At 42.7% G+C, this 14,185-nt stretch overlaps 1 protein-coding gene across 1 annotated transcript in view; it reads right to left on the reverse strand.

Moving 5' to 3' along the window:
* LOC108028903 (chaoptin) overlaps positions 1–11,598 on the reverse strand; it is a 229,236-nt gene extending 217,638 nt beyond the window's left edge. Inside the window, exon 1 of the mRNA XM_050884708.1 lies at positions 11,343–11,598. The gene's annotated coding sequence lies outside the window, so the exon portion shown is untranslated. The remainder of the gene's footprint in view (positions 1–11,342) is intronic.
* Positions 11,599–14,185: the final 2,587 nt, after the last annotated feature.

A 14,185-nucleotide genomic window follows, 5' to 3' on the forward strand; every position in this document is an offset into this window, starting at 1 on the left:
TAATCTGTACTCGAATGCATTTACAGTAGCGTTCATAATTGTAATAGTTTTTGATGACCGTTCCGATCCCTCCGGCGCAGCCCATTATAATCCAAAAGGCAGTTGTCGCATTCAGATAACAAATAATATAAATATTTTGGCCGCCGTTTTTTTTATAATAGTATTACTTTCTCGTTGTTGTTGCAAGCTATTGTTGGCTTAAACGTCGTTATCGGCTAATTATTTACAGTTTGCCACCGCACCACCCATTTCTGAGTGGGTGGCTTTCCGGGGTTTCGGGGTTTGTGTTTGGGCCAAATTGCCAAATTCGAATTTAATTGTAAAGCCGAATTAAAACAAAAATTAACTTTGTGTGGAAAATGTATATCGCAATGCAAGAGAAAGGGCTTAGTCGACTATGCAATACCCCTTACTCAGCAAAGATTGCGACGGAGATTGCAATTTTAGGCATGATAATAGATATCGATAATCGAAGTACAAAATATCGGGCGCTAGATAGGTTTTAGAGTGGGCATTTGGGCGTTATCATAAATATAAGAAGCTTGGAATAACTATTTATAGAATAATAAAATGAATTGGGCAATTTTCAATCCTCCAAAGTATAAAATATTCACATTAATATACACAACACATATTTTTGATCAGGAATACAAGCTTAGTTTTGTGCCCACCATGGTCCAAAGCGCTAAAATATATAGGTCTGTCTGTCCGTCCGTCTGAACCCTCAGATCTCGGGTTCTATAAATCTCAGGTAGTTGGGCTTATGAAGATGTAGTTTCTAGAGTTTATTTCCGCAGGCTAACTTGTCCCTTTGAACGCTAAAACCTGTGTAGAGCCCACCTTTTTAAAATGTTTAAATGTGTAAGTTAAAATTGATTTTATTGATTTACACCTGTCTAAATGGCATAACTTAACTTTTCCCTTCTCACCATTTTGATCCGATAGCATGTTGAACACAAAGTTTTAGTTAACATAAATCGATAAATAAATAAGGTTAATAAAATAAGTTAATTTAAACTGTGATAGGTAAGGACACTCTTTATGAATTGTTTAAGTATAAAATCGCAAGAACCTAATTAAAGGCTTGAAAGTTAAAAATCACGGAAGAAAGTATTAATTTTTAAGTGCAGCTTGTGTCATGCGGCCCCAAGACATATAAGCCCTTTGGCACTTAACCTTCGGCTAGCTCACTGGGTCAAAACATTACCGGTTAATTATCTGAGTTCGACGAGGCCTGCCCTCCTGGCCAAGTTCACGCCCCCATTAAAGCGAGAGTGTGTGAGCGCTCAGTGTTTTTCGTGGCCAAATGCCAACTCAACCGAAAAGGCGATAAAATGGCATTCAATTGTTAGCGTCTATCTTTTTGCATGTGTGGGCGGATGTTGCACATAATTACAGTGGTGCCATAATGCAACTATATGGCAATGCAGAATGTAAAAAATGAAATCAGGCCCAGACGCGTCAGTCCCCCAGGGCGAATATGGTTTGACCCTCGGGGCGGCATTATGAAAGAGTAAATAAACCCGCACTCGCACATACATATGTGGATGCGCCAACTGTGAAATTGCGTAAGTGGGCGTGAAAGTGGGAGGCAGCCGTACGCCCGGACTTCCGCCTCCGGTCCTACAGAACTTGCCGGGCCTACGTGCCTGGTCGCTATCTTCGGAGCGCAGGGGAATCTGTGGGATTTTAAATCATCTTAATAGGCGAATATTAATATTTATTCGTTCCGAGTTCGAAGTAGCAAATTATCTTTAATTGCGCATATATTAACATTTTATCCAGAAGAGCAATGTCTTGTCTTGTCGAGATATGGCAAATGCCCACCTATAATTATTATTAAATGGTAAGTACTGAATCACCCGCAACTACTCTAATAATATGGTGCACTCGGGTCTACTTGTTGCGGGATCACCCAATTTGTGATGGGTCCTAAACTTTGTCGTCAGGGGCCTTTGGAGTGCATACCTCTGAATACCTCATTTCCTTTCACTTTTACCGGATTCAACCCCCGAAACCCCGCGTGGATCCGGGCAGGGGTTAACGTAACCAAAAGCCGTAAACGCAGCAAAACATCAAATATAAAATTCGAGGAAAACAAAAAGAAACTTTTTTGATGTTTAAATTATGTTGACATCCTTCTTATGTGAGCTCTCGTAAAATGGAGCAAAAAAGAGGAATAACAGCAGCCTGAGCGGCGACGTCTGGGAAGTCGCATCGTCAGATGAAAACGGGTTGAGACCGAATCCGGGATTGTCCTTTTAGGTCGGGAACAGTGGGCCCACAGAAGTCGTACTGTTCGTGAATTTAAGCTATTTATAGTTATGCCATTACAGCTTATAGTTTTCTCAGGGGCTTTGTTGGATTGAAATATTTCTTCTGGTCCAATAAAGTATGCTTACTACTTGTAGGTACACACAGCCCACAAATATATTTAATTTAAAAAACACTTTTAAGGGTCTGCACGTTAGTCTGTTTGGTTGAGGAAAATGTGAGGTGCACCTCTATACTCTTTCTGACCATATAAAGTACATATATTCTTGATCGATACTAGACGAGTCCCTATGTCCGTCCGTCTGTCCGTCTACTCCGCCTAGTTTCTCAGTTTTAAGGCTGTCGGGACTAAAATCGTATCTATCGCATGGATTATTTGTGCTTTTCGCCAGGAGATTACTTTAAAGAAGATGAAATTAAGAAAGATTTTTAATGTGACAACAAATTTACTCTAATTTTGCTCACATTATACTTTATACTTTATACGCTTAGAAAAGGTATTTTTGGTTTATTGATTGGATTGTGAATTGACTATAAGTAAGCACTTTAATTTACATTTCCACCTTACAGGGAAAGTTTGCAAATGCAAGGGGACTTCAATCCGCTCGAGAGGTGCCAAAGGAAGTCAGCTGAACTCGGATAGCTTCTTTCTCCCAACTTGCTTTTGTACTGAGGATACCCCTTTTCACCGGGTAAGCCCACTGTGCCTTAATTTAATAACAAAGCATGTGGGCTTAGCCAGGGTCCCAAAGACTCTGCAGTCGGCTCCAATGAAGGATGTGAGAATGGCTGTACGGATGAGGCCTGATCCGCATCCGGATCCCCATCCGGGCTGGGTTCGGTTGGGTCGCTGATTAGCGCATATGACGTATACAACATGTTCCTGTCCCTTTTTGCGGCCACCTCGGATGTGTGCGAGTGTGTGCTGCTTTGTCTTGTCCTTTCAAAACCCATTTTTTGTCCAAAGCATCTGTTTGTGTTTCGCTTGTCCCTTTTCCTGCATTTTTATACACGGAGATTGTTGGTGTTTGTTATATCGTAGCTATTATATTATTTTAAGTCCCACAAAGAGCTCATTAATATCCACACATAAACAGGCCAAAAGAGGGACATGAGTACGTTCCCATTCAGTAAAAAATGTATCTTTAAGCAGGGAAGGGTAAATAAATGACATCCAAGAGCATATGCCCTGCTAAGGAAGGAAAGGATTAATCTGAACATGTTCCTTGTTTATTTTATGCGAGGTTATTTATGTATATCTGAGTTTCTCAGCCTCGGAAATTCATATTTATTCATGTTATTTTCGGTATCTTTTGATCTGTTGCAGCTTTTTATCCATTAGGTTTGAATGGGACCTTTTACATCAGCCCAACTACATACTTTTAAGTTTGATTGGAAACTATTTTTCTATCTTTAAGCATATTTAACTATATTAACATGTTTCCCCTTATTAAGTTAACACTAAATCAGATATGTCTGGCTCAGAAACAGGGGGTTTTGTCTTTGCCAACCGATTGGGGGAAGAATTATGGCTTTTATTATGCCACATATGGCCGAGCAATAAAGTATTATATTCCCAGAAAGCTTTTATCTAGGGATATTAGCAGTGAATTATTTTCATTCTGCTTTTTTTTGAAACCAAACACGAATTTGTTTGCTTGTTTCTTTTAATACCCTTTTTTCGTCGAGTAAAGGCGATTTAGGCATGTCCGTTTGTCCGTCCGTATGAACACTTAAATTTAGATTCTTAGGAACAAGTTGTCCATAACGCTAAAATCCGTATAGCCCCTACATTTTAAAATATTTTCAAATAAAAATAAATAAATAAAAATATCTTTATCTCTATCGCCCTCTCCTAAGCTAAGTAACTAATGAAGAATTCATTGGAAAGCATAAACACTTCACATTTTGTTTCAAAATAGATTGCGACAAATTTATAAACCTCGATTGGCTTTGAGCTGTTGTGGACATTTGAAAATCGTATTAAAGGTAAAATAACAAAGTAACATTAGGAAACTCCTTGTATATAGTTTATTTTATACTCAGTACCTATATTTATAAAATTACGTTCTAGGCCACTGCTGTAGTTCTGGACGCAGCTGTTCGAATTAGACACATATACCCTCCACAAACTGAACCGATGGAGACATAAATTATGAAACGGTTTTCTGCTGCTGAAGCATATTATAATGTGACGAGCCTCAAAGAGCCATCTTGGTCGAGTGGGCAAGAAGATATATGTACCTTTGTGGCTATACATACAGATTTTGTACTGGACAGCAGCAAGCCCAGCCTTCCCCACCCGTTTTTTCCCCTGTGTGTGTCCACAAGGGCTTTTACGTCTTTTATTTATTATGCAAGCCGGGAAAGTCCAAAGCCCTTGAAATAATGCCACAAAATAATTTAAAAGTAATCAGGCAACAAATGTTTGCCTTGTTCAGAGACACATTCTATCACTCTTTTGTGCCCAGTCTCGGGATTATACCCTGTTTCGGGGCAGGAAGGGAAAAGTTTTCGGAGCATTCCGGAATGCATACCAATCTCCAGGACCAACTAATTGTCAGACCCACTATAAATTCGTTGAGGACGACTGGCAAATATGCTGCTCCGAGGCATTTATAATTAATTAGCAGCACTAATTTGATGCCCTCGAACGGCCTTAACAGTTGCCGCAATTTGTTTCCAGTTGGAAAATTTGTTTCTAGATTTTCCTTCCGGAAAACTTAACTGGCTGGGCCAAGGTCAGGCCAGCGCGCCACGGAACTTATCTGGGATGATTTTCGTGGCAGCAAATGACGCCTGTTACGCTCTCAGACTAATTTGGTGAAAATCGCCCTTTATAAACAATGCAAAGCAATTAATAGTTTTCAGACAATTTATTACTAAAGCACTTTGTTCTTGGGCCCTTAAAGAGCGTTCCGCTCAACCTTCTTTTGACTTATCTGCCAGTGGGGCCCTTCTGCTCACTTCCGTCGGCTTGTCACTTTCAGATACATAAATTGCATTCAGAAGTGGATCGGGGAATTAGTTCGGGTCCAGCTTAATTTTTGAAATGCATGCGGGAACACGTATTGCCGTCCCCAACCCTCAAAACGCCCCCACGTCCATTATGCAGTGCATTAATGAGCGACCAGAGACGCAATAATTTGCCAACCGGCTGAAGTTTATCTGTTTTTTCTACAGAAGCTTTGACAAATTGAATTAAGGCCGGAGCAGACGCAAAAATAAATAATGATAAAGCTAAACAAATGGCACTTGAGACAATGGCAGTGTGCGAGCGAGGCATCCGAGCGTTCAAGTGATTTAAACCGAAGGAAGTTGCGTCGGTCAATACAATTAGTTTTACTTAAAAGCACTCAAATAATTTAAATTTAATTGGGGTCAAGAGAGCCCCTGCGAGTGTGCGAGGGCGGCCAGCTGCAGACGTGTCCTCCATGATGTCTGCTGCATCTGACATTATCTAATTAGGCAGAAGGCGGCTCCCCGCCCGTCGCCGCCCCATCGCCCGCACTCGGAATGATTTATTTTGGCTCCCACAATGCCCCTGCCAGCGCGCCGAGCCCCAGACCGATGACATCGAATGCCAATGTCATGGCTGCCAAGCGGGTGCAGATGCTCCCCTGGTGGGGAGTGGCGCACTCGCCAGTTGCACATACTGCCGGGCCCTGACCTCCGTCCCCTAAACCACCACTACACATGTGTAGTGCGAAATATTTTGTCGTGGGCTTCTAATTACCAAAAACCGTCGGTTGTACGAGCCTGCCAACGGCCTTATCGCTGCGGACACTTAGCACCAGGCGTTGTTATTATTATTTTTCGGGCCTAAGCGTGCATTTTACTAAACACTAGGCAAGGTCCGTTCCATTGTAAGCGGATCAAGGCGGTGGAGCAGACGGAGATGTGCTGGCAGCAAGGCGCCAAAATCGTCCTGTTCTCCGAACTAATCAATTACCAAACCAAAACCGGTTGTAGCCAGACTTACTAATCAAAATTCACCGCAGAGCCCAATATTGTGCGACAGTGTAGGAGTGGTTAGCTCTATGGCTGCCTTTTGGCCCACTTGCTCGCTCGCATGCAGGGCCACCTTAAGTATTAAGCAAGTTGCAAGTTACCACTCTCACATGCACTGGGAGAAACAGGGGCTCGGATTGAGGGCCTGACAGCGAAACCCGTAGGTCAACCATTAGTTCAACAGTTTAGAAAACATTCCAAAAGACACTACTCCAATGATGTTTGTGTGGAAAGTGGGTATGTTTGGCATGAAAATGGGTACTGGTTATAAGAACAACGAGTGGGTTTTCCAAGAACGTCAAGATATGCCTGGATTACACTATAGATACCTTATAGGGTCGAAAGCAGTTCCTTCCACCTGCTACAAACCTTGCCACAAATCCACTGTATCCCCACTCTACGAGTTACGGGCTTAACAACGATCATATTCAATAATAATAATAATTATTGTTGATTTTTTTACTCGCTCAAGGGCTTAAGCCACTTCGCGCTCCACTAATTGTCTGCTCTACTGAAAATACAATTTTTCCGGGAAAGGAAACCAGTTGCGTCGCACCGCTGGCGGGGAATAACCTATATTTAGCACCTAATCTTTTAATCACATTAAGTGCCACAAACGTGTTCATGTGTAATATTTTCGCAGTGTGCCGGCTTCAGGGGGCGTGGCGACGGGCGGAAATGATGGTAACCGCAACATTTTAGTTGCATTTGCGACGCTCACCGCAAGAGGCAGCGCCGCAAGGACCAAGGACATTTACCTAAATTAAAGCTAATGAATTGCCTGTTCGCAGCGAACACCACCTCCGCCCAGCCCACCCGGCTGCGTCCACAAAAACCACACCCACCACCCATCGCCGACCGCCCGCCGCCCACCGCCCCCACCGCCCCGCAGTGCTACCACTTTGCTGTCTGCTTTAATTTGCATTGCACTTGTGTATGTTTACATTTTTTATTTCATTCATTTTCATTCTTGTTGCGCCTTCTCGCCATCTATTTTTTGCCTCCCGCCACTTCGCTTATTCATTTATTTTTGTGCTTTATTTTAATGAATAAGTGCATTAAATGGCCAAGGGGGAGCCTGAGGAGCGGAAGCGGGCATGGCGAATGACTGAATGGTTGCCGTGCCTTAGACACTCGCCCCACTCCCCACCTCGCAGGGGAATACGAATGAGTGCGAGCTAAAGTGAGGCCTCCCGATGAGCTCCAGAGCCTGGGGTGGCCCGCTGCACAGCGTCCCAAACGATGCTATACCATGTCGTCAAATATTTAAAAAGGTGTGTGCAATAATAACAAATAGCCCGAGTCGAGCAGGCAGTTAAATGTGAATGGAGATACTAAGCGGAGGAAAGGCCAATTTCATACAGTTTCGAATCCTAAGGAATCCTAATTTTTTGGGAGTTCCATTTTTTGTGTGAACAGCTAATAAGACTTTTACAGCGCTGATGTGATTCCTGTGTACACACCACACCCCTAGCAGGGATAATATAAACTATTCTATGGTCTTTGCCCCTACAAACTATCCTTTTTAACCGCAAAATACAAATGTATACATATAAGCCAGCAGTTCTACACTGGGTCGAAAATACAAAATGCTCTGCTCAGTACGATAAGATACATTTGTTGTACTGCCTCGGATTATGTTCCATGGCTGGGTTTATAAAAGATTTCCTCCTCTAAATTTAAAAAATCATGGAAAAAATATACATTTGATAGAAAGCCTTGGCTTGAAAATGATGTTAGGTGTCCTACACAACACATTCCATTTATAATATCAATATAACAAAAAGAAACTATACCTTTAGCTAAATCTTTAAAACTTTTCAACCTTCTTAAGCACCCAACTCGCTGTTTGGATCCCTGGCTTTAGCTACCTTACTCGAAGAAACGTGGTATATATCGCAGTCAGTATTGCCTGAAGTACCATCGCTGCCCGAAAAGTGAAAATCCATTTGAGATGCAGACCAATCTCAGCTGTCTATTATTTTCAAATGAGTTATTGCGCTTGTCGGGGACTTCCTCCCGAAGGCCCCAACAGTGGCAAGCTTTAATAAATGCACCCCTATTTCATAAACACAAAGTGGGGTAATAAGAGCCGGCTTGGCCAAGGGGCAACACCATACTAATTGCGGCACCTTCGCAGCGCAACTGGTTGGTCGAGCGGAATGCTCTCAAAGGCAGTGCCATATCCATGGCAATGCAATTACCAATTCCACGACACTAAGTCGATGTCCTGGCACTCACGTGAACACAGGACCTGCGCCGCGCCCTGTGCTCCGTTTTTCCCCACTGTGCAATGGGGCGGGTGGCACAAATAATTGCCTTGAATTAGCGCTGCATTCGGCGGACTGCTGGCTGCTGGGCGGACAGATAGGAGGACGTGGCCTGGCATCCACATCAGCTCGGCACCAGCATCAGATTCAGATTCAGACTCAGATCCAGATTCAGATCCAGATTCAGAGGCAGCTCCAGTGGCAGTTGCCTCGTTACAAGTACTTTATGCAGTAATTGCAGTACTTGTCCCGGCTGCCGCCGCTGCTTTGCTGCCGCGCTCGAGTGCGATTCTTTTTCGCTAATGAAAAGCGCAGTCGAAATATAAAAATATATCTCATCATGGCAAATGAAATAAAGTTATCTGCTCGCCGGCAGGCCCTAGCCTCCGCACAGAAGTGGCCCAAAGACAATGGATGAATGTGCAGTTCGGACAAAAGTGCATTTTGCAGGGAACAGAACAGGCAGTGGTAATTATTAATAATAAGTGCGCAGGCAGCGAAAAGTTCTTCAAGCCTGCTCCCAGCCAACTTAAGAGTGTGTATAGTTATGTCCCTAGGTTTAAGCTGATGCTCAAAGCATGGCCCGCTATCCTCTGAGGAACTATGCTAAGGCTAACGAACCTTTCAAGAGAAAATAAGGAAAATATTTAAGCCGCATGGTTGAGGATATCGAAATAGGGTAAACAGGGGATTGAACCACTCTAGAAGGAAATCTGCTTGAGAAACCAAAGTCATATGCACCAGCCATTGCCAGATCATTTAGTTTCTCGAGTTTGGCCAACACTGCTCTTCACACTTTGGCCAGTAATATTTTAAAGTGATTCGCCTTCGCTTTTGGTGATCCGCCCCTGCGCCCACCTCCGACTAAGATTTCAATTCCAGTGGCTTAGGGCGCCGGGTGTCGAGGGGGGTCTGCACAATTTCCGCTAAAATTTATGTGCCTGCCCCCAGAAAGCAGCAACAATCTGCAAGGCCGGGCGGGAGACGCACCAAGGGCGCGCTGGATGCAAAAAATTGTAAACACTTATTTACTGTCCATTTCCGCTGGCTTTTGATGTGCCACTGGTATTTCTGCTGCCCGGCTTACAGCTGGAAAATGCATTAGGCAACATTTCCATTTGTATTACCATTTGTATTTGTATTTGCAGTCATTTTTCCTTGGGCAGGGTGCCGAGTGCTTATTTATTCAGCTTGAGCTTTGTTTGCTGGTTTTTCACTTGCATTCCGCCGGGAGGTGCCGCCTTCCGCCGTACGCCGTCCTCCGCCCCAGCCCCAGCCCGCGTCCTCCACGGCTCATCTGGCCAAATCAATTCCGTGGCTCAGCAGCCGCCCACCTATGGCCGTGCATCGAAGTGGCAGGCGACTGTGCAGCTCCTCAGAGCGCAAAATGATGCACGGGCACGCTGATTGCCAGCTCGAACTTGGTGTGGATATTTAGGAGGCACGGGAACTCGAACCACATGCATCTTTATTAATCTTGAAGCTGTAGGTCTCACCCAAATTATTTTAGAACTTCCAAAGAAAACTCCTTACTCCTCGCATCGTTGTCAGGTCCAAACTTGGGGGTGCCCTCTCGGGTGAAACGTGGATAGAATTGAACCCTCATCTTCTTCTAATGTAACTAGCTTAGAAGTTGCCAGGATCTGTTTTAAAATTATTGATTTTAATGAAGAACTCCATTCGCTTGCAAAAATATGATTACGTATGTAAGCTTTGAACGATGCTTTTACCGCGTCCATTGTATATAGTCGTCTAATCTGATCAAAAGCCCTTAGACTACAGATCAAACAGAAGATCGGATCAATCTTTTCCTTTTAAAATTAAACTTCCGACAATAATACGCACCGGGAAGATAAACCAAAAAATTCCCAACAATATGCTGGACCATTTGAAAAGCCATTTTAAATGCAACCTGCTGTTGTTGTTTTATACTTAATTATATTTTCATTTCAAGCAATCTGAACAAAAAAGAAGCAGTCTTTTAACGGTTAAATAGGGGTTTCCCTTTCTTTCCTAAAATTACATATTTTTTCGGAAAACTGTGAGCACTGACAACAATTATTTGATGCGCTTGCTTTGAAACTTATTTTTTAAATTTAAAAACAACATTACTTAATGAATAATTTGCATATTTTATATTTTCTTACTGTTTGTCTACGCCGTATCTTGCATGTACAAAAAAACAAGCTCAAAAATGTACAACTTTGAAGACAAATCGCATTTCTAGGCCTAGGTTGGATTAAGTAAGTGATTGGCCTGTAACCGCATTTTGGTTTTTAAGATCTGAAGATACTGATTGAAACTCCATTTGCGATTTGACCGATTTGCATGTTGCTATTTTTTCAACAGGATTCTTGAAGGTGTGTATGTACGAATGGATTTTAAATGCAAAACAAAGGATTCATAAAAGATTACTTTTGAGTATAGAATTTTGTGTTAGCTGTCTTCAAACAGTGGTAACACTTTCCGTGCTTCACCGTGTTCTCAAATAAATTCCAAACAGTTTCTTTCATTAAAGCTGGCATTTAAAACTATTTACATTAACAATGGAAGTAAGTGTTATATGATTTCCCAACTTGCGCTCTATTGAACCTGTTTTATTTGTTAAAAGCCTTCTTTTCGGGCGTTTGTTTCAGCGTTTTCCACCCAGTCATCGTCAATCAATCAATTTGCCGCTGTCATAATAACTGTGCATCAGCAGAAAAGTTGGCCCGATTTTCCCGGGAGCCTCGAACTGCGGCTTTTGCGGCTTAGTTTTGGGGTTACGGTGTATATCTTGACACTCACCCGAGCAACTGGCACGTGCTTTTCACTTGGGCTGCACTTTCTGTTTCGGAATTTTCACACTGCGAACCCGGCCAAACAAAGCCGCCAAGGTGCTCTGCTCCCGCACTAATCACTCAAAAAACTAATCACACTCGCGAAGGGTCTCAGATCGAACTGAACAATCGGTTTTAAAGCAATGCATTCGTGATATTCTTCTAACTTGAAGCCTATGGTTGGCTGGCACTCGCAAATCTCGACAGTGTCTGTGGTGCGAGGGTCGGGCGTCGCCTGTGCGCTGGACCGCAGCAGCTGGGAAACGCGCAAAGACTGACTAGCGGCACAGCCCGTCAGCTGCCGGCAACTGTATCCCTCGCTCGGCTTTCCCCGACTTTCCCCGACTTTCCCTGGCGAGGCGGACGAGCGGCCCCGAACTTTCGCCGACCATCTCAGCAGCATCCCCGAAGTGGCTTGTTGCCGCAACATATCGGCGGTGCTCGGCGCCGCTGTCGTCGACATCGGCGCTCCTCGGCGTTGTTTTCTGATGCTGCCGCCGCGAGGAAATTCCCGCCGCGGGGGCAGCCGCTTTTCCTTTTCCACGGCGTGCTATTTCTGTTAACGCCGCCAATGCCGCCAATGCCGCCGATGCCGGTGGCTCACGTGTGCGTTAGGTCAGTGACGCTTCGCAGGGCATCGTCTGGATGTTCAATTTATTTTCACGCTGCGCCCGCCCGGCCTGAGCGTTGTCAACTCAACTAATTAGATGAATTAAATCTCGGCCCACCGTCACAGCTGAAAGTACGGAAGTGGCAAGACGGGCTTGCCTTGAACAGGCTCGATGGCTTCATTAGATAATCCAGTGGCCACAGCCTGTGGTGGGCTCGGGGCTGATGCACAATTTTGGAACTCACATTGGTGCTGGCCTACTACTGTCACAACAGTACTAACTGGATAAGTTGGGCAACTAGCTGCTTCAAAGTACAAGTAAGCTTGGCTAGATTACCGAGTACTATTGTACATCCTGAACTATTGAAGAAAGCCAGTAAAAGGCATTATAAAACGCGAGTCTCCGCAAACAAATTGGGCGCTTTCAGTTAAAGCCAAATCACATTAAAATCAGAACGCTATTAACAAATACATAACGAGCCATCGACAAAAAAGTTGGCATTCAAAGCAATTCAATTACCGTGTTCCAATGATGTGCTTTCCGTTTCGTTTGATAAACAGTTTCCCTTTGATTTTTCCCATTTTTGTTTTTAGCTTGTGGTTTGCATTTATTGCTACCAGATGACACTGCGGTTCTATTGAGCAGGATTTTCCATATTTCACGGACTTTTTCCGCGGCGATGAAAAAATAAATGAACGCAAGGAGCGGCGAGGGTCGCTGATATTGAACGAGAAAGAAAGCTAGCCGAAGCCGAAGTTTCTACACCCTTTCAGGTCATTCCCAAGGGAGCATGGTATGTGCTATACACAGATTTCAGATTTTTACAAACCTAACAAGAGAAAACGGGAATTTTCCCATTTGCTTATAACTCTTTAATGGATTGTCCGATTCTGACCATTCTGTCTATTTTGATAACCAAATTGAAATTGCATTTACACTGTTTGAGCGCCAGAATTGTTTGTTTGGCACCCTGCTAAAATAAAATTGCGCAGTCCCAGAACCTCAAAAACCTGCATGACGAATCCAAACTTTTTTGGCTTTTATAGTTTGCGAGATGTCAGCGGTTATACGGACGGACAGATGGACGTATGTCCATTTACGGATACGAGTATGTCTAGATCGACTCGGCTAGTTACCCCGATACATACTTTCCGACGAATCTAGTACACCCTTTCACTCTAAGAGTAACGACTATAAAAACTTATTACAGAAATTTTAAGATAATTCATTTCTTTAATTTATGATTAGTCGTCTGTTTTCTATTCATTTATTTAATACTTTGAAATAAAAAATAAAAAATTAAACTCTCAGGAATAGAATTTAATATGTCATAAAACACCGCTGTATTTTCGGTTTATTTTTATACTATTGCAGAGGATATTATGATTTCAGTCAGAAGTATATTTTTATACTATTGCAGAGGATATTATGATTTCAGTCAGAAGGGAGGGAGACGTTTCCAACCTTATAAGTATACATATTCTTAATCAGAAGCACTAGACGAGTCGCTTTAGCCATGTCCGTCTGTCTGTTTGAACGTAAACTAGTGTCTCAGTTTTAAAGCTATAGAGATAAAACATTTCCAAATGTCTTATTTTATATAAGTCGGAACCCATCGGATGACGTATGACGTATAGCTCCCAAAGGAATGATAAAAAACATATTTTTTTAAAAAGGTAAAAGTATTATCAATTTGGAGTTTTTTGACTTATTACCTTCTACTATTGGAAATATCATTAATTTAATATTTCAGGATTTTAAATATAACTTAAACATCGGACGACTGTATCCTATAGCTTCCTCAGAAACTAAAAAATACACAAAGACTGTTAATATTCAATTTCGTCAAACACATACGGAGTAAATTAAAATGGGACGTTATCTTTATATTTATACCCTTGCAGAGGGTATAATGATTTAAGTCATTAGCTTGCAATGCAATAAAGTATATATTCTTGATCAGCGTCACTAGGCGAGTCGATCTAGCTATGTCCGTCTGTCCATCCGTTTGTCCGTCCGTCTCTACGCAAACTAGTCTCTCAGTTTTAAAGCTATCGGGCTGAAACTTTCCCAAAAGTTTCCTTTCTATGGCAGGTAGTATATAAGTCGGAAACAGCCGGATCGGACTATATCTTGCAGCTCCCATAGGAACAATCGGGGAAAAAACTAAAAGAAAATTATATCTTCGGTGTTTTTTTAC

Source organism: Drosophila biarmipes, chromosome X (genome assembly GCF_025231255.1).
Source record: "Drosophila biarmipes strain raj3 chromosome X, RU_DBia_V1.1, whole genome shotgun sequence".
Taxonomy (NCBI): domain Eukaryota; kingdom Metazoa; phylum Arthropoda; class Insecta; order Diptera; family Drosophilidae; genus Drosophila; species Drosophila biarmipes.